This window comes from Cryptomeria japonica, chromosome 11, assembly GCF_030272615.1.
Source record: "Cryptomeria japonica chromosome 11, Sugi_1.0, whole genome shotgun sequence".
Lineage (NCBI taxonomy): Eukaryota > Viridiplantae > Streptophyta > Pinopsida > Cupressales > Cupressaceae > Cryptomeria > Cryptomeria japonica.
The window spans coordinates 325552613-325573742 of NC_081415.1; positions in this window are offsets into that span (position 1 = coordinate 325552613).

Sequence of the window (21130 nt, forward strand, 5' to 3'; positions counted from 1 at the left end):
GGATTGTCCTTGTCCATCTCTGACCTTCTGAGGTGTCATCCCTGCTTGAGTACCTTGAACTGGTTTCTTCATCACAACTGATTCATGCTTGCCATATTTGTCCTTTGACTCTTGCCAATCTCTCCCAACTCCTTATCCAATCACTTGTCCTTTATGCCTCAGGTTATCTGTCACTGGAACCCCTGATCCATCATGTTTATTAGACCCAAAATTCTTTGTCATTGCAGCACATGACTCCTTATCAAATTCTTTTTCCACTATAGGACAAATTAGATTCCCAACTAGGACTTCTTTATCCTCCTTCCACCCATATGTGGTTGAACATACATCTAATCTTTGGCCTTTGTTTGGTCTATTTTAGGTATCAATGCCTTATCTTTATCATCTTTGATTGAAATAGTTTGCAAACCTTCTGATTTGGTATCTCCAAACATAGGAGTGATTGCAACTTTTCTTAACTCATCTTCAATTACTTTCACCAACTCCTTCTTGCCAACCAAGATGATTTTTGTTGCCTTGCCTCTTGCTTCTTCAGTTTCCTACAGTGGGGTTAATACAAAAAAATTTCCAGCCTTCTCAATGGTGTAGGTGTTTCTTCTACCAACATAAAGTGTTTGCCTATCAAATTTCCATGGCCTTCCAAGAAGTAGATGACAACAATCCATGGGTAAAATATCACAAAGTACCCTATCTTTATATCCTCCAATCTGAAACTCAACATAGGCTTGTTCATTTACCAAAAGTGACTGATTATTGTTGGCATTTTGGATATGTTGGTATGGTTTTGCCATTGATGTCAACACCTGTCATCACTTGTCAACACTTATCAACACTTGGAGATTTTGGTTATGTTCACCGGCAAGTCAAAGACTTATGCAAAGTCATTGGTATTTGGTTCACCGCCAGATTATGTTGTTCATCGGCACTTGGAATGACTTGGAGACTACTTGGTTATGTTGAAGACATTATTCGATCACTTGGCTTTGGCGATTTACTTAATTGTTTATTTGGGTTTGCATATTTGTTGTTACTGGCAAATGGGTCCAGGATAAGCACCGACAGACATATCTATTCCAGATCAGCACGACATGTTATTGAGATGATTTATTATTATTGTAAATGCATTGAGGCGACATCATGCATCAGATATTGATTTACTTGTAATTGATTTTATTGTAATATCTTTTAGTGAGCCAACCTATTCAATTGGTCTTAGGTTATGGTATAAATGTAAGATCTCATTTGTGAGATTAATATGTGAATGCAAAAAGGATTGCAATAAGGTATATGCGAAAATAAGCAGAGCTATACACACAGACATCATTTGAAGGTTGAAGGAAGGATCTTGTGGAGGCAATCAGAACTAAACCGGTACTAAATCCAGCATATGAAGATGTTATTTTATGTAGTACATTATCATTGGATTTAACCATCCAATTGTAGTCAGCGTGACTCTCATTTTGTGATTGAGCAGTGAGCTCTAAGTAGCTGGCCTTTATGCATGTGCAGAATCCATATTGTAAACACATACTATCTGCAGTAGTATCATTTGATTGTGGGTAAGGATTCCCACCGTGGTTTTTTCCCTTATAGGGTTTCCACGTACAAATAATTGTGTTATGTGTTGTGGATGTTATTGTCTTTCTGTTTCATGCATTAATCTTTACCGGTACTGCAATTAACTGTTAAGACTGTCTACCGACATAAAGTTTGGTTTACCGATATTAAGCATTAAGTTTAGGTTAAGTTAATTTTGGTTGAATTTATTGGACAACTGATTCACCCCCCCCCTCTCAGTTGTCTCCGAGACCTAACAATTAGAGCATAGTCCTCTTTTTGCAGAAGTTTAACAGCTTGAGGAGATCCAATGTCTTCTAACTATTTTAGGAAGGACAGTCTGAAACTTGATGGAACTAACTATGGCATATGGAAGATCAGGATGGAGACACATTTGAATTGCATTGGAAAGGACATATGGGATGTTACAAAGAATGACTATACTGCTCCTACTCAAGGTCAACCTATTCCACCTAACTTGGCTAAAGATGAGGAAAATGATTGCAAAGCAAGAGAAGCACTTTTGAGCGCATTGTCAGATCAACAAGTCATGGGATTGTTAGATAGATCTACTGCTAAAGCTATTTGGTACAATATGGAAACACTGAATGAAGGAGATTCCACAATCAAAATTGCAAAACTGGAATGCTTCCGGGTCAGGTATGAAAGTTTGAAAATGGAAGAAGATGAAATAATTTCTACTTTTATGGAAAGAGTAAATGAAATTGTTTTGGGTATACAGTGTTGTGGAGGAACCTTAAGTGAAGATGAGATTGTTTCTAAAGTTTTAAGAGCTTTGCCATCAGCATATAAAATGAAAGTTACTACTATAAATGAATTAAGAACAATGCATAATGCATCAGTATCTAGAGACACTTTGGTTGGAAAACTTTCATCTTTTGAGCTTGAGGAATTTGGTCCTGTTACTACTATCAAGACAGATCTAGCTTTTAAGGCATCATCATCAACTACAACATCATCATCATCACATGATAAATCTGATTGGAAAGCCTTCTATGCAAGAGAACTTGAAGAAAGCAGGAGAGAAAATGAAGAACTTGAAGCACTATTTGCAAGGAAAATGCCTAAAGGTCCAATTGGAAGTAAGTATGAAGGTAAAGAACCCTTTAAATGTTTTAACTGTAATAAGATTGGTCCTATGGCTTATAGATGTCCTGATAGACATGCAAGATTAAGAGAAGAAGCTAAATGAACATATAAGCCTAACCCTGACTATTAGAAATACAAGTTTAAGAAGAATAGAGACAAATCTTGCTATTATGTTGATGAAGGGGTTATTGATGATTCTGATGAGGATCCGACAGACAATGAATGAGATTTTGTTGCTATAACAGAAGATCAACCGACACCTACTATTCAACCAGTAGAGTAAGCCCTGGTAGCTAAAGTTGAAGATAAGGATGAATAGATTGTTGATTCAGGATGCTCACATCATATGACTGGAGATAAAAGTAAATTCTTAACCTTTCAGGATTATAATGGAGGTCTAGTGAGATTTGGAGATGATAAAGCTTGTTTGATCAAAGGAAAAGGCACTATATCTTTTGATGGTAAGCACAATACTGATAATGTTTACTATGTTGAAGGTTTGAAGCATAATCTTTTGAGTGTTGGTCAATTAGTTGAGAAAGGATTTCAGTTACAATTCAAGAATGGTAAATGCAAAATCTTAAACAGAACTGGTTTGGAAATTGCAACCGGTAATTAGACTAGAGGTAATATCTTTCATTTGAACAATAATGAGAAAGCATGTTTGATTGCACATATTGATGAAAGTTGGTTATGGCATAAGAGACTTTGTCATGTAAATTTTGATTGCATTGTGAAAATCAGTACTACTAAGGCAGTTAGAGATTTACATAAGATTGTTAAACCTCACAATCCGGTATGTAAGGAATGTCAATTTGGCAAGCAAGTTAGAGCAACTTTCAAGAGTATTCCAGAGAAGTCTAACAATGTTCTTGATCTAATTCATACTGATTTATGTGGTCCAGCAAGAACTAGAAGTATACAAGGTGATAGATGTTTTATGCTAATCATTGATGACTATTCTAGAATGTGTTGGGTTACTTTTTACAGAGAAAAATCTGAAGCATTTGGGAAATTCAAACTATTCAAGGTAATGGTAGAAAATGAAACCGACAAGAAAATCAAATGTTTGAGATCAGATCAAGGAGGTGAGTTCACATCTAAGGAATTTAATACATTCTGTGAAGTGAATGGGATCAGAAGACAGTTATCAACACCCCAAACACCCCAGTAGAATGGAGTTGTGGAAAGGAAAAACAAAACTATCTTGGATGCAGCCAGAAGTATGATATCAGAAACAAATCTACCTCATATATACTGGAGAGAAGTGGTCAATACAACTATTTATAAATTCAACAGAGTTCACATCAGAGGTGAAACCGGTAAGACCCCACATGAACTATGGTTTGGTAATACTCCTACTCTTAAATATTTCAGAATATTTGAAAGTAAATGCTATATTAGAAGATATGAGTATATTGGCAAATTTGATCCTAGAAGTGATGAAAGAATATTTCTTGGTTATTCATCTAAGAGCAAGGCATATAGATGTTTTAACAAGAGATTGCAGAAAATTGTTGAGAGTACAAATGTGAAGATTGATGAATAGTTTAGAGGAAATTCAAGGTACACGGACTCTGAACCGGCAATAGAGATAATCAGAAATGAACCTATTATGAATACACTGGTATATAATGGTGATCCAGTTACACCGACATCATCTGGAGATTCAACAGTCACTGAAGAGTAGCAACAAGTAAAAACACCCTGGTATGTAAGATTGAATCATTCTGAAGATCAGATTATTGGAAACAAATTTCAAGGAGTTATGACTAGAGGAAGATTGGTAAATGAGGAGGTATGCCTTATTTCTCAAATTGAACCTACATCAATTAATGAGGCATGCGAAGATAAATATTGGATTAAAGCTATGGAAGATGAATTGAAACAAATTGAAAGGAATAACACTTGGTCATTAGTTTCTCGGCCTAAAGACAAAAATGTAATTGGAACTAAATGAGTTTTCAGAAATAAACTTAATGAAGATGGCATGGTAATTAGAAACAAAGCAAGATTAGTGTGTAAGGGATATTCTTAGAAAGAAGGAATTGATCATAATGAAACCTTTACACCGGTAGCTAGAATTGAGGCAGTAAGACTTTTATTGGCTTTTGCAGGACACAAGAACTATAAAGTATATCAAATGGATGTTAAATGTGCATTTCTGAATGGAGATCTTGAAGAAGAAGTTTATATTGAACACCCTGATGGATTTTCTTTGACAGATAACAAAGACATGGTTTGCAAGTTAAGGAAAGCTTTATATGGATTGAAACGAGCTCCTAGAGCTTGGTATGCTAGATTGGACAAATATATTTTGAAGCTTGGTTACACTAAAGGTAATGTTGACAACAATCTATACTATAAAGTGACTAATGATGACATCTTGGTTATTGAAGTTTTTGTTGATGATATAATCTTTGGAGTAGAAGATGGTTTGTGTAAAGACTTTTCTAACAAAATGCAACAAGAATTTGAAATGTCTATGATTGAAGAGATAAAATTCTTTTTAGGATTGTAGATTTCACAGACTGATAAAGGTATATTCCTATATCAATCTAAGTACTTAAAGGAATGACTAAAAAAATTTGGCATAGAAAATTGTAAACCGGTAAGCACACCTATGACTACAAATGATAAATTATCTTTGAAGGATGAATCTGATATTTCTGATACTTAATGTAAGTATAGATGCCAAGCTAATAAGATGAGAGAGGGGGGGTGAATCATACAAACTTAATCTTCCATAAAAACAACATATTCAACCTCGATAACATATACTTCAGTAATATAACCAAAACTGCTAAACATGCAAACTCAAAAGCATATAAACATCATAACACTCATAACACCAGATTTAACGTGGAAACCCAAATAGGGAAAAACCACTATGGGATTTCGGACCCACTAAGAAATATACTCTTCTAGAGTATGCTCGGTTAAAAGAAAATTCTGTTAAAGATTACAAACACATTGCTAGATGTGACCCGGTTAAGGGATTTCCCTCAGATCTGTTAGGATCTTCACCTTTTTAGAAGTGACCTTGTTAAAGGATTTCAAACACTCAATTAGAATGTCACCTTGCTAGAGGGTTTTACAAATAAGACTGTTAAGTCCACTCGGTTAAGAGATTTTCTGTCACTTCACAAAATAACAGTAATAAAAATCTATCTGCAACTTCACATCTAAAATGCTAAAGCAGATTCTTATTTGCTCAATACAATATAGACATAGAACTAATCTTGTCCTTCTGTTGGGCTCTATACTCTCTTATTCAAAATAGGTCTTCAAGCTTCTATGCTTGGTAATCACAATGTAGCATCCCTGTGCATACACTTGTCCGCATACATTGTTTATCAACAGTTCCTTATTTATAAACAATTCGCCAACTGCTTAATCTCCTTGATCACATTTCCCATGATCAATCATAGCCATCAGATCTTCAAACTTTGACCAGGTTCAATGTATCCTTCGATCTGAAAACATTTTACTCTACCTTGGAACTTGCATACATTTCTTGGAACTTGTGCTAGGGTATTGTGGTTCAATCTGAGCTATAGATCTTCCTTCCAATTTTCCTTTGCCATAGATTCTTTAACAAACTTCATTCATGGCATACCAATCATTTAATCATAGCCAGCTCATCAGCTTCCTTCATTAAATAATGCTTTTATTCATTCAATGCATTCTGTTATTACTCGGTTGCAACTCGGTAAATACTAAACTTCACTCGGTAGACATTCTTCCTTCATTAACTGATAGCGATAACCTTAGGGTTTACCGACTAGGTTCCTTAGGGTTTACCGACTAGGTTCTTTGCTCGGTAACATAGTATAGTATTAACCTTACAATCAATAACATATGTAGGATATCAAAATAATCTAAACATCATGATCTCATCATTGTCTAACTCGGTAATAGTTGCCCATTGAATAACTTATTTCTCCCCTTATTCATCATATTCTTTCTATGTCTTTTACCGACATCTTTATACTCATCAAATCATACTTCTCAAGCTATGACAACATCATACTGAATTAGAAAATCAATTTCTTGACATCAATGACAAAATAATAATATTAAGATAGTAAAACATCCTTGATTAGTTATATCCATAATCATCAACAATCTTCTCAATATCCTTATTGAAATGCCAACAATCTCTCCTTGTCTATTATAATGCCAACAATCTCCCCCTTTGGCATTTATGGCAAAACCAATTGATTTGACCTAATTGATTCGGATTGTTGTGAGATTCTGAAATGTTGAAATGCTCTCCTCCTGTCATCAGAATTCTCCCCCATACATTAGTCTTCTCTTCTTCTTCAGTCTTCTCCTCTTCTCTTCAGTCTTCTCCCCCTTTGACAACAATGCCAAAAAGTAAAGAACTAAAACATAATTTCTTCCTGTATGAAGTGATTTCCTATTGATGTGTGTCAATTTAGTCTCGGTCAGAGCATTTATGCCTTCAATTCCTGTTCCCTGTATTGTTTCCTGTATTGTTTCCTGCACACCTTTAGAAAACATCCTAAAGTGTGTAAATCAGCATCAACTCCTAAAAGATATTCTGTAGAGTCATCGAATTGATGCTTTCACCGAACTCGGTCAATGAGTAGAAGATAGGGGTAGAACCCCTAACTTACTTCTGAGATACTCAAAAGTGTCCCTTGGCAGTGGCTTGGTGAAGATATCTGCTATTTGTTCCTTTGTGCCAACATACTCCAACACCACTTTCTTTTCTTGAGCTTCTTTTCTAAGATAATGATATTTGATAGAGATGTGCTTTGTCTTAGAGTGCATAACAGGATTCTTTGAAATGTTAATGGCACTAGTAATGTCATAGAATATAGTTACTGGCTCAGTAACTTTCTCATTTATACCTTCCAACAGTTGTTTGATCCATGTTATGTTGGTACAATTCAATGCTGCAGCAACGTATTCAGCTTCTTCTGTTGACTATGAAACACATCCTTGTTTCTTGCTAAGCCAACTCACTAGTCTTTCTCCTAAAAAGAAAGCTTCTCCACTTGTGTTTTTCCTATCATCAATGTTGCCTGCCAAATCAGCATTAGTATAAACTTTTAAATCAAAATCATTTCTTTTCTGATATACTAAACCATAATCCTCAGTGCCTTTCAAGTATCTGAAAAATTCTCTTGATTGTTGTCATGTGTGTTTTCTTAGGATCTGCAGAGAATCTTGCAACTATACCTACTGCATGTGCTATGTTTGGCCTGCTGTGAACAACATATTGCAACTTTCCAATCATGGATCGGTAAAGTGTCTCATCAACAGATGTAGATTCATCATTCTTTGATAGTTTACACTTGGTAGTCATAGGAGTACTTACTAGTTTTAAATCCTCCATTCCAAATTTCTTCAAGATTTCCTTTATGTACTTGGATTGAGTAATGAAAATCTCATCTCTCATTTGTAGTATCTGTAAACCTATAAAATACTTTATCTCACCGATTAATGACATCTCAAATTCTTTTCTCATTTCATTTCCAAAGTTCTTACATAGAGAGTCATTCTCACAAAATATAATATCATCAACAAATATGGTTGAGATCGGTATTCCATTTTCATCATTCTTCATGTAAATATTGTTGTTTCCACTTGTTCTTATAAAACCAATCTTGATTAAATAAGAGTGCAATCTTTCATACCATGCTCTAGGTGCTTGTTTCAAACCATATAAAGCTTTGTTCAATTTACATACCTGATCTTTATTATTGTCTTCAGCAAATCCTTCAGGTTGTTCAATAAAAACTTCTTCTTCTAATATACCATTCAGAAATGCAGATTTGACATCCATTTGATATACCTTGAAATTATTGTAAGCAACATATGCCAACAATGTTCTTACTCCTTCAAGTCTTGCCACAGGTGCAAAAGTCTCACCATAATCAATTCCTTCTTCTTGGTCATAACCTTTGCAAACTAGTCTTGCTTTATTTCGAATGACCTCACCTTTTTCATTCAGCTTGTTTCTCAAAATCCACTTTGTACCGATTACATTTTTGTCCTTCGGTCTTGGGACCAGTGTCCATGTGTCATTCTTCTTGATTTGATCAATCTCTTCTATCATAGCATTTATCCAATCTTCACTGTTAAATGCCTCTTTCACTATCCTCGGTTCAAATTCAAATATCAGACATGTGTTTTGTCTCAGTTTGTTCCTTGTCATCACTAGATCATCCTTATCTCCTATAATCTGACTTGATGCATGATGTCTTTTGACATAATTGGCTAATATAGGCTCGGTAGGCTCTGTATGATCTTCTTCATCACTCGGTAACTGGATATTTTCTTCATTTCCTTCTGCAGTTTTCTCGGTAGGACTTGTCGGTTGAACAAAGACAAATTCATCATAATCTTCTGGTTCCTTGGAATTTCCTTCGTCATTTCTTTCTGAAAATTCATCAATTTTCACATTTGCACTTTCTACTATTTTTTTAGATGATTTGATCAGACATTTAAATGCTTTACTTCTAGAAGAAGAACCAAGAAATGTTCCTTCTTCACTTTTCTGATCAAACTTGCCATTTCTATCATCTTTGTGTACATAGCATCTACTTCCAAAGATTTTAAAATAACTCACATTAAGTTTCTTGTCATACCAGATTTCATATGGTGTCTTCAAAGTACCTTTCTTTAGTTGTACTCGATTCAGGGTGTAAACTGTTGTGGTTATTGCTTCTCTCCAAAATGTTTGTGGCACTTTCTTTTCAATCATCAGGGTTCTGGCACAATCCACAATAGATCTATTTCTTCTCTTAGTAATTCCATTTTGTTGTGGAGTTCTCGGTGCAGAGACTTGTCTTTTTATACCATGATCATTGCAGAATAAGTTGAACTCATCAGATGTGAACTCTCCTCCTCTATCTGATCTAAGACATTTCAGTTGTCTTCCTGTTTCATTTTCAACTCTTGCCTTGTACCATTTAAACATTTGAAAAGCTTCTGATTTTTCTTTTAAAAACATTACTGACATCATCCTTGAGTAATCATCCACAAATAATATGAAATATTTATCACCATAATAACTTTGAACTTTCATAGGACCACAAAGATAAGTGTGCACAAGATCTAAAATTCCCTTAGAAGTGTAAGACTTACTTGTAAAGCTTGATCTTGTCATTTTACCCATCTGGCATCCTTAGCACATAGCATTTTCAGGTTTTTCAAGACTCGGTAGACCTCTTACTCAGTGCTTCTTGCTTATTTTGATCAAATTATCAAAATTTACATGACATAACCTTTTATGCCATAACCAGGTATCATCTATTTTTGCATACAAACATTTATTCTGAGTTGAGTCAAGGTGAAATGTGTTACCTTTTGTTTATGTCTCGGTAGCAGCTAACTTTCCATGCTTGTCATGAACTTTGACAATTCCTTTCTAAAATTCTATTTGGTATTCTGTATTGTTTAGTTGTGCTACACTCAACAAATTGTATTTCAAACCTTCAACCCAATAAACATCATTGCATCTTGCATTGTCAAGAAGTGTTATGGATCCTTTACCTTTTACTGGACATGGTGCATCATTGCCAAGTCTTACATAGCCTCCATCATAGTCTTCTAACATAACAAACTTGTGTTTATCACTTGTCATGTGATGTGAGCATCCACTATCTATGATCCAAGAATCATTAGTATTTATATGAGATATTAGGGCTTTTTATTCATACCTTTCTTCATCTAATCCATCTTTGATAGCCACATAAACTACTTCCTCTGTATCAGTTTCATCTGATTTATCATCATTGGATTCCTCATCAGCTATTAAGCATGACTTTCTATCTCTTCTTTTGAAGTCTCGGTGTCCTCTGTAATGATTATCTTTCTGTCTATCATCTCGGTAATCTCTCTTTTCAGTAGAATCTTTGTCAGGATAGTTAGAAGCCATATGTCCTATCTTATCACAATTGAAACATTTCAAAGGTAGTTTTCCTTTATACTTACCTTTGCCTCTCGGTAACCTTCTGGCTAATAGTGCTTCAAACTCTTCTTGCTTTCCAATTTCCTCATACAGTTTGTGTACTTCCTCCATGTTCTTGGAAAATATTTCACTTGCTCCACTGTGATCCCCTTTAGTGTACTTACTCATTCTATCATTGTAATCATCAGTTTCACCAATATGAATAGAACTAAATGCAGATTCAACTTTATTTACCGATGACCCACTGTTATCAAAGTTACTTAACTCAAATGCATGTAGCTTACCAATAGTAGCATCTAAAGAACTGGCATATTGGGTACATACCTCAATTCATTGATTGTAGAGACTCGAATTGCATAAGCCGGTAGAAGGGTTCTTAACAACTTACTTGTTATATCCTTTTCTTCAATAGTTCCACCCGCTCCTTTGATTTGATTGACAATATCCTTTAGTCTTGTACTGTATTGGGTTATGTTCTCACCTTCATTCATCCTCATAGATTCAAGTTGTCCTCTTAGACTATCCACTTTTTCTCTTTGAACATGTTCATCTCCACCATACACAGATATGAGTTTGTCCCACATTGCCTTTGCATCATTGTAGCCTTCTAGATCATTAAACTCTGAATCGGTCAGTGCAGATGTTATTTCAATCATTGCTTGGATATATTCTTGCTTTGCTTTTATCTCTTCCATTGTCAATGGATAGGTGCTTGGTGTGATGAAATCATTCTCTAGATAATATACAACATATTCTCCAACTCATGATAGGTGCAGCTTCATCCTTTTCTGCCATGTAGAGAAACTTGACTTGTTCAGCTTCGGTGCATCCCTCTTATACATCTTTGGATCTTTGCCTCAAGTACCTTTAAACTTTTTCTTCCGGAGTCCAAAGCTCTAATCCCAATTGATAGTTCTGATACTTAATGTAAGTACAGATGCCAAGCTAATAAGATGAGAGGGGGGGGGGGTGAATCATACAAACTTAATCTTCCATAAAAACAACAGATTCAACCTCGGTAACATATACTTTAGTAATATAATCAAAACTACTAAACATGCAAACTCAAAAGCATATAAACATCATAACACTCATAACACCAGATTTAACATGGAAACCCAAATAGGGAAAAACCATTGTGGGATTTCAGATCCACTAAAAAATATACTCTTCTGGAGTATGCTCGGTTAAAAACAAATCCTATTAAAGATTACAAACACATTGCTAGATGTGACCCGGTTAAGGGATTTCCCTTAGATCTGTTAGGATCTTCACCTTTTTAGAAGTGACCTTGTTAAAGGATTTCAAACACTCAATCAGAATGTCACCTTGCTAGAGGGTTTTACACATAAGACTGTTAAGTCCACTCGGTTAAGAGATTTTCTGTCACTTCACAAAATAACAGTAATAAAAATCTATCTACAACTTCACATCTAAAATGCTAAAGCAGATTCTTATTTGCTCAATACAATATAGACATAGAACTAATCTTGTCCTTCTGCTGGGCTCTATACTCTATTATTCAAAACAGGTCTTCAAGCTTCTGTGCTCGGTAATCACAATGTAGCATCCCTGTGCATACACTTGCCCGCATACATTGTTTATCAACAGTTCCTTATTTATAAAAAATTCACCAACCGCTTAATCTCCTTAATCACATTTCCCATGATCAATCATAGCCATCAGATCTTCAAACTTTGACCAAGTTCAATGTATCCTTCGATTTGAAAACATTTTACCCCACCTTGGAACTTGCATACATTTCTTGGAACTTGTGCTAGGGTATTGCGGTTCAATCTGAGCTATAGATCTTCCTGCCAATTTTCCTTTGCCATAGATTCTTTAACAAACTTCATTCATGGTATACCAATCATTTAATCATAGCCAACTCATCAGCTTCCTTCATTAAATAATGCTTTTATTCATTCAATGCATTCTGTTATTACTCGGTTGCAACTCGGTAAATACTAAACTTCACTCGGTAGACATTCTGCCTTCATTAACCGATAGCGATAACCTTAGGGTTTACCGACTAGGTTCCTTAAGGTTTACTGACTAGGTTCTTTGCTCAATAACATAGTATATTATTAACCTTACAATCAATAACATATGTAGGATATCAAAATAATATAAACATCATGATCTCATCATTGTCTAACTCGATAATAGTTGCCCATTGAATAACTTATTTCTCCCCTTATTCATCATATTCTTTCTATGTCTTTTACCGACATCTTTATACTCATCAAATCATACTGAATTAGAAAATCAATTTCTTGACATCAATGACAAAATAATAATATTAAGATAGTAAAACATCCTTGATCAGTTATATCCATAATCATCAACAACCTTCTCAATATCCTTATTGAAATGCCAACAATCTCTCCTTGTCTGTTATAATGCCAACAGAATCTACACCTGTTAATCCGACTAGATACAAATCTATGATAGTAGGTTTATTGTATTTGACACAAAAAAGACCTGATATTATGAATGCAGTATGTATTGTTTCAAGATTTTAGAGTAATCCTAAAGAAAATCATGAATCAACAGTGAAAAGGGTTTTCCGGTACCTACAAGGCACTACAAATCTTGGTTTATGGTATCCTAGAGATGAAAATTTTGACTTATGTGCATACATAGATGCTAATTGGGCAGGAGATGTGGATGATAGAAAAAGAACCACTGGCGGAGCATTTTTTCTTGGCAGCAGACTAATTTCATGGTTGAGCAAGAAACAGAGTTGTACAAGTCTATCAATAGCAGAATCAGAATATGTTGCAGCAACAACTAATTGTACACAGGTATTATGGATCAAGAAAATGTTGAAGGACATATAGGTAAATTGCAAGGAACCTATAACTATTTACTGTGATAATACAACAACAATTGATATATCTAAGAACCCGGTACTTCACTCTAAAACTAAACATGTGTCTATCAAACTGAACTTTCTAAAGGAGAATGTTGAAGCGAAAGAAGTGAAATTGGTTTATGTGAATACTAAAGAGCAAATTGCAGATATTTTTACAAAGCCCTTGCCTAAGGAAACATTTGAGTATCTCAGAGAGCAACTTGGAGTCCTACCCCCACCAGTAGAGACTTAGATAGTTGATGTTTGTCATCAACCGACAGAATTAACAAAGAAATCTATTATTCCGGCTTTGATGAGGAGAGCTACTTCTCAGGGGGAGTAGTTGGTATAATAAATTTGTATTTTGTATTGCTTTGGCATTTGATGCCAAAGGAGGAGATATTGATATGGAAAAACACATTATCTTTTTCTTTTGGGAGAGAGATTATTCCTAGGGGGAGAGATATTATGTATTTTTTATTTCTGGTTAATGATCTCTTTGGGAGATTGTTGGTTTTTGGTTTTTGGCATTTCTGTTTTGGCACTTTGATGGTTTTTCCATCTTGTGTTGTCATCAATGCCAAAGGGGGAGATTGTTGGAATTTTGGATACATTGATATGGTTTTGTCATTGATTTCAACACCTGTCATCACTTGTCAACACTTATCAGCACTTGGAGATTTTGGTTATGTTCATCAGCAAGTCAAAGACTTATGCAAAGTCACTGGTATTTGGTTCACTGGCAGATTATGTTGTTCACCAGCACTTGGAATGACTTGGAGACTACTTCGTTATGTCGAAGACATTATTCGATCACTTGGTTTTGGCAATTTGGTTAATTATTTATTTGGGTTTGCATATTTGTTGTTACTGGCAAATAGGTCCAGGATAAGCACCGACAGACATATCTATTCCAGATCAGCACAACATGTTATTGAGATGATTTATTATTATTGTAAATGCATTGAGGCGACATCATGCATCAGATATTGATTTACTTGTAATTGATTTTATTGTAATATCTTTTAGTGAGCCGACCTATTCAATTGGTCTTAGGTTATGGTATAAATGTAAGATCTCATTTGTGAGATTAATATGTGAATGCAAAAAGGATTGCAATAAGATATATGTGAAAATAAGCAGAGCTATACACACAGACATCATTTGAAGGTTGAAGGAAGGACCTTGTGGAGGCAATCAGAACTAAACCGATACTGAATCCAACATATGAAGATGCTATTTTATGCAGTACATTATCATTGGATTTAACCATCCAATTGTAGTCAGTGTGACTCTCATTTTGTGATTGAGCAGTGAGCTCTAGGCAGCTGGCCTTTTTGCTTGTGCAGAATCCATATTGTAAACACAAACTATCTGTAGTAGTATCATTTGATTGTGGGTAAGGATTCCCACCGTGGTTTTTTCCCTTACAGGGTTTCCACGTACAAATAATTATGTTATGTGTTGTGGATGTTATTGTCTTTCTGTTTCATGCATTAATCTTTACCAATACTGCAATTAACTGTTAAGACTGTCTACCGGCATAAAGTTTGGTTTACCAATATTAAGCATTAAGTTAATTTTGGTTGAATTTATTGGACAACTTATTCACCCCCCCTCTCAGTTGTCTCTGGGACCTAACAATTATCATTTACCCAAGATGCTCTATATGGTGCTCCATGAGGAATTCTTTCTAGTTTCAGTCTATCTACCATCTCCCTAGACACCATATTGTTAGTGGAACCTGAATCTATTACTACCTTGTATACTTTACCTTTACAATTGCATGTGGTCCTAAAAGAGCTCCTTCTTTGAGTCATCTCCTTCTCCTTAGATTCGTTCAAAAGTGTTCTTCTCAGCATCAATGATTCACCTACTTCTGGAGCAACAACATAATTTGAGAACTGACACTTTCACCTTCATCTTCCTGCACAATTTGGACTCTCTTTTCACCCCTTCTTTTACCACCACTTGATGTAGATCCTTGTCTCTCGGGACACTTGAATGTTGGGTGTCCAAACTCTTGACAATTATAGCACCTACCTAAAAATATATTGGAATTCCTATCTCCACCTAATATACCTCTTGTGCCTCTACCTCTGAAATCTGCACCTTGCTCTTTACTCTTGTTTGCATCTTCTTGGCTTTCATTTGATTGTCTTGAAGTATAAAATGTTCCGCTGCCCCTAAGGGTATTCCTCTACCCCTACTTGACTTATCTTCTCTTCTCTTCAACTTTTCTTCCACTCTAATTGCCAGTTGAAAACTCTCCTCCAATATCTTTGGATTTCCCACAACTAGTTCATCTTGAATGTTAAATCTAAGTCCACCAAGGTATCTAGCAACCTTTTCAACCTCATCTTCCATCTTACCTTATCTTATGCTCAATTTGTAAAATTCATCAGTATAAGTTTTGACATCTAACTCTTTTTGTTTCAAACCTTGGAGTTTCTTATACAATTGAACTTCATAATCTTTAGGAAGAAACTTACCCGTTATTTTAGCAACCATTATGTTCCAAGAAACTTTTTTTTGCCTTACTTCTCTTCCTCCTTTCAGCTTGTTCATAGTCCCACCATAATAATGCATGTCCTTTTAGCTTTGTCTTTGCTATCTTCACCTGTTGTTCATCAAGAACATCTTCACATTCAAAGTGATTGTCCATAGTTGCAATCCAATCTAGAAGCTCTTCTTCATCCAAACTACCTCCATACATAGGCAATTCAACTTTCACCTTATGTTTGTCACCTTGAACTTATTTTATAAGTTTGATTGTCCTCTGTTCCTTAGGGTCCAATTGCTCTTCTCCTTTTCCTCCCTAGAACTCTTCTTCTTCATCCTCTTCACTCACATCTCCCAAATCAACATTCCTTCTCTGATTAGACTCTAAGGCTTCAAGCCTCGCCAACACAACATTCTAGGACTCTTGCAACCTTGTATTCTTCTCTCTCAACTCCTATGACTCTCTGGCAATACCAACATTCTCAGGAGGCATCTTGTTTGTAATCACTTACTCACTCTTCTCTCAACTTCCAACTATCTCCTTTCAAGTAATCTACTCCCTCGCTTTGATACCACTTGATGCTATACAAAAACTCCTTCCTACAGACTCACAATATTCAACACACTGAATACCCTTACAAGGACTCTCTGCTACCAAATTAACAGTCAAATTGCAACAAAACTTAATTTTATATGCTCATCAAATCAGCAACACATAATTACAACTATAGCCCTAATTGGATTGATGCCTCTCCTTGATGCTAATTCTATCCTCTAACCCCTCTTGGGACCTCACACCAAGTTTCAAGGTGTTCTGACAATCGAGTCAGGGAGAATTTGTCAATTTTCTATTAGAACCCTAGCTAGCCTAGCTACCAGGCAACCTTGTGAACAATCTTCAAAATATTTTTAACAAATCAGAATTTGAAATCATCGACAAATGGAAGATAACACACAATTATGCACCCACATGTGATCACTTAAACAGTTTGAATCCAAACAACAATATATAAACATAGAATAAGAGAAAATTTTAGAAATAAGGTGAACTACAGAGAATATGCTTCGAATCTGGTGCCAATGATTTCAAATTTGAAAGAAAAAAATCATAGAGTTTACATTGCAGAACTTCTAGTTCTCCCCTTCTCTTCCCTTTCTCTACCTGTTTCTTATACAATTTATACCCAATTTGAATTTTCTCGCGATGACCGTTGGACTGCATGACTCTTCAAATTCCACATTTGATAAATCATTGTTGAACACAGGTGTCGGAATAGTAATGTCAAGCTGGTAAATCATTGTCAGACATCGATATCAGAATAGCAATGTTGTGTTGGTAAATCACTGTCGAACACCAGTATCAGAATAGCAATTCCGAACATATCTTCTTGATCATCCATTGGAATAACCCTTCAAGGCGGAACAATAATTTCATGTAATTCCAATAGAACAAACTACCCCGATGTTGCTCTTTTCGATATAGCTTATGTCGAACAAGACATTTGAAGGTCTATCGGTATAACCCATCGAAGTCTGCTGAACAATATTTTGTAATCTCGATAGTGTAAACTATCCCGATGACAACCTTATCGGATTAACTATTCTGACGATAACTTTTTGCCACCATGATGCTTTATTGGGTCAACTATCTCGATGCCAATATTGATACCTTACCGGAATAACTATTCAAAATCATCCAAACAAAAATTTGCAAATCCGATAGTGTAACCTACCCCGATAACAACTTGATGATACCCTATCAATTTAGCCTATCCCGATAACAATATGACAACTTTTTATCCCAATGACATCTTATCAGTATAACTTATCCCAATGACAGAAATGACAACTTTTTGAGCAACTTTACAAATTTGAAAATCATGACTCCAATTCTGACAAACAGACCCAAAAACATGAAATAACATTACAAATGGTCTCAAGAGATCTTATTGAATCAAAATAGACCTAACCCTAACTCCTAAGACTGAAAACACCAAATTGACAAATTGACTAGAGCTTAGGTGCTCCTGCACCAATGTGAGACCAATAAATGGACAAGATCTATGGAGTGAGAAACAAAAACAAGTTTCTTTTCTAACAAGGGATGGTGAAGATATAATGACATTGCATCATGGATGAAACAAAACAAGTGGATGAGAGAATGGGACATTAACATGCAAGATTGCCTGGATAGTAATAGAGAAATTAAAAAAGTATATGAGAGAAAATTCCAAGACAACTATATGGACAAAATGAATTGGATGAAAGAAAGCATATCATATAAAAGAGTCTAACTCACTTGAACCATTATGAAAAGGCCTATGTAGGAGAAAAAATCAAGTGGAGAGAAAAATGGTTGATGGCCTAGTTAAAGAATAGCTTGCATCATCTTAGATATGAGACTAACAAATGGGCAAAGCCTAAGGAGGATTCGGAAATGAGAACAAGCTTGTTTTATTAGAAGGGGGTGGTGGAGACATAATGATGCTAAATCATGGATACAAAAAAAAAAAAGTGGATGTGTAAATGGGAGAGAAAAAATCAAGATTATTTAGATAGTAATAGAGAAATTAAAAGAGTTTGTGAGAGAAAAATTTAAGACAACCATATGAGAAAAATGAATTGGATGAAAGAAAGTATACCAAATCAAAGAGTCTAACTCATTTGAACAATTATCAAAGGGCCTATGTAGGAGAAAAATCAAGTGGGAAACAAAATTGTTGATGGCCTAGTTAAGGACTAGCTTGCATCATCTTAGATATGAGACCAACAAATGGACTATGCCTAAGGAGTGAGAAATGAGAACAATCTTGTTTTCTAACAAGGGGTTGGTGGATACATAATGACGTTACATCATGGAGTGTGCAACCTATAGTGATATTTGTATCAAGTACAAAAGGCAACCTAAGAGTTTATAGCTTAACCACCTTGTTTGAGGAGGCGAGGCTAGACAAAACAACAAGATTTTTTACCAAGATCAGCAATAAAATATTCAACATAAAAAAGTAGAAATTTATTAAGTAATTGGACTAGCCATATGATTAATGGGTGTATTAGTGTGAGATACTTTTTTTGTAGCCCTTATTCCAATATATTAGTTGGTGATCTTAAGGATGTTACCATAGTATTTAACTTCATTTTCAAGATTGTTTCTACCAACTAGGTTAGATCATTCCTTTTCTCTTGATTTATGCTTTTGAAGGGCAGTAATCTACAAAGACATTTTTGTATACACCTAAAAATGGTCTGAAGATAGTTAATTAAATACGTAGTTATTTGATTAATTCCCCTTCCCAATTAATTGAATTCACAAGCAATTTAATTGATTTCTCTATTCATCTACTAGTAAATAAATCTACATGATTTATTTATATAGTTCATTTCATATCCCCCTTTGATTAATTAATTCTAAATTAATTAACGTCCCCCCATATAAATCAATTCTTCTAATCCCTAATTAAGATTAACAAACTCAAGTTTGTTGAGATTAATTACCATTTTCAATTATTTGAATTTCAAAATTCAAATGAGCACATGGCTCCTAACTTTTAACCACCTAACCTAACCCATTCCACCTAATCCTAGGTCTAACTAACCCTATCCTATCTTGCACATCCTAACCTCCTTATCCTAACCTCCTATGGTGTGGATATTCTCCCCTTAAGATACATGGAACTTTTGCCACATGTCTCCTCCCTTGGACACTTGCCCTCTCATGAGCAAGGCTCCTTGACACTTGTCACCATAGAGATGACAAGTGTCCCTTCCTCCAACCTCTTCTCCAACTTCCTCAATCTTGACCCTTGATATCTTCAGATCAGATTTGGACCATTGATTCCTGCCACCTTAGCTTTGGCCTTGGAATTCCTATAAATATCCCTCATTTTGGAGCAATAAGGATCCCATCTCATATCAATTTAGGCATTTTTACTATAGGCATATCCATCCCTTGCATTCATAGCTTTAGCATCATTACTATAGGCAATTTTCATTTCAATTATCTAGTAATTAGCTTTTGGATTAATCATAGCATGTTAATCTAGTTTCTTAAATCATGCATTTCATATCATCCCCATAGTCAATCATGATCAAATAGCTACTCAACTCTTGAGTTTCCACTTTGGAGGTCATTTCTCTGCTGTGAGCCCATCAATCCAACACCTTCAAGGTCCTCAAGAATAGAGGAAAATGGGACATTTCAAGGAAGGCTTATGGTTTGCATTTCTAATCTAGTTTTCAATTAAGCTTTTCAATTACAATTTATTGTCTCATTATATGTGATGCCTCCTATATACCACATTTTTAGCATCACAATTTGAAATATCTACTATACAATATAGTGGTTGGTGAAGCCATTTTAAAAATAACCATTAAACAAATAGTGTACATACACTCTAAGCTATTCGAAACAAATGTACACCTTACATTATTAGTTTATTTGAATTGCTTTAGTGAACACCTTTTGAATATCTATAAACTAATAGTTTGTAAAAGAATAAATATCATTTACAAAAATTATCTAGACTTAGTTTATATATAAGATTAATTACATAAATATTTAGCTGTAATTTTCATGTGAAAACCTCTATCTAGGAGTTAGAAGGCTAGTAACTAATATTATGAATTTTTAGACTATGTTCCAAACCTATGGAATGTGATCCCAATGAGTGTGGAAGTGATCTTGTAAATTTCATATCTTTCTATCTAGAAGTGGGTATATGCATGGAATTGGGGGAGAAAAGGGGGGTCCTAAGTGAACTTTTATTTTTTGAAAAAAAAAAAAAGATCTTGGATTAGAAATTGCAGATGGTACACTCAAAATTTGAAGAAATGACAAGAATAAGAGGTGTAGAACTTTGAATCTAATTTTTAGATTAATAATTTGTTTAGGAAATTATGGAGATTAAGAGGTTAAAATAGGGGGAGCACCCAAAGTGCTTATATTTTTTTTGTCAAAAATACAAATAATGTCATCTAGTGTGCTCCCCCTAAAATAATAACATTTTTTTTAACAATTCAAAAATTGTTTTGATGAAAAATTAGCTAATACAATGTAGTTTTTTATTAAGGATGAAACATGTTTTGAGGGGACCCTAAACTCCTTACAATAGGTTTTGAAGGGATCTAAAACCCTCAAATTTTACATGGATCTAAAA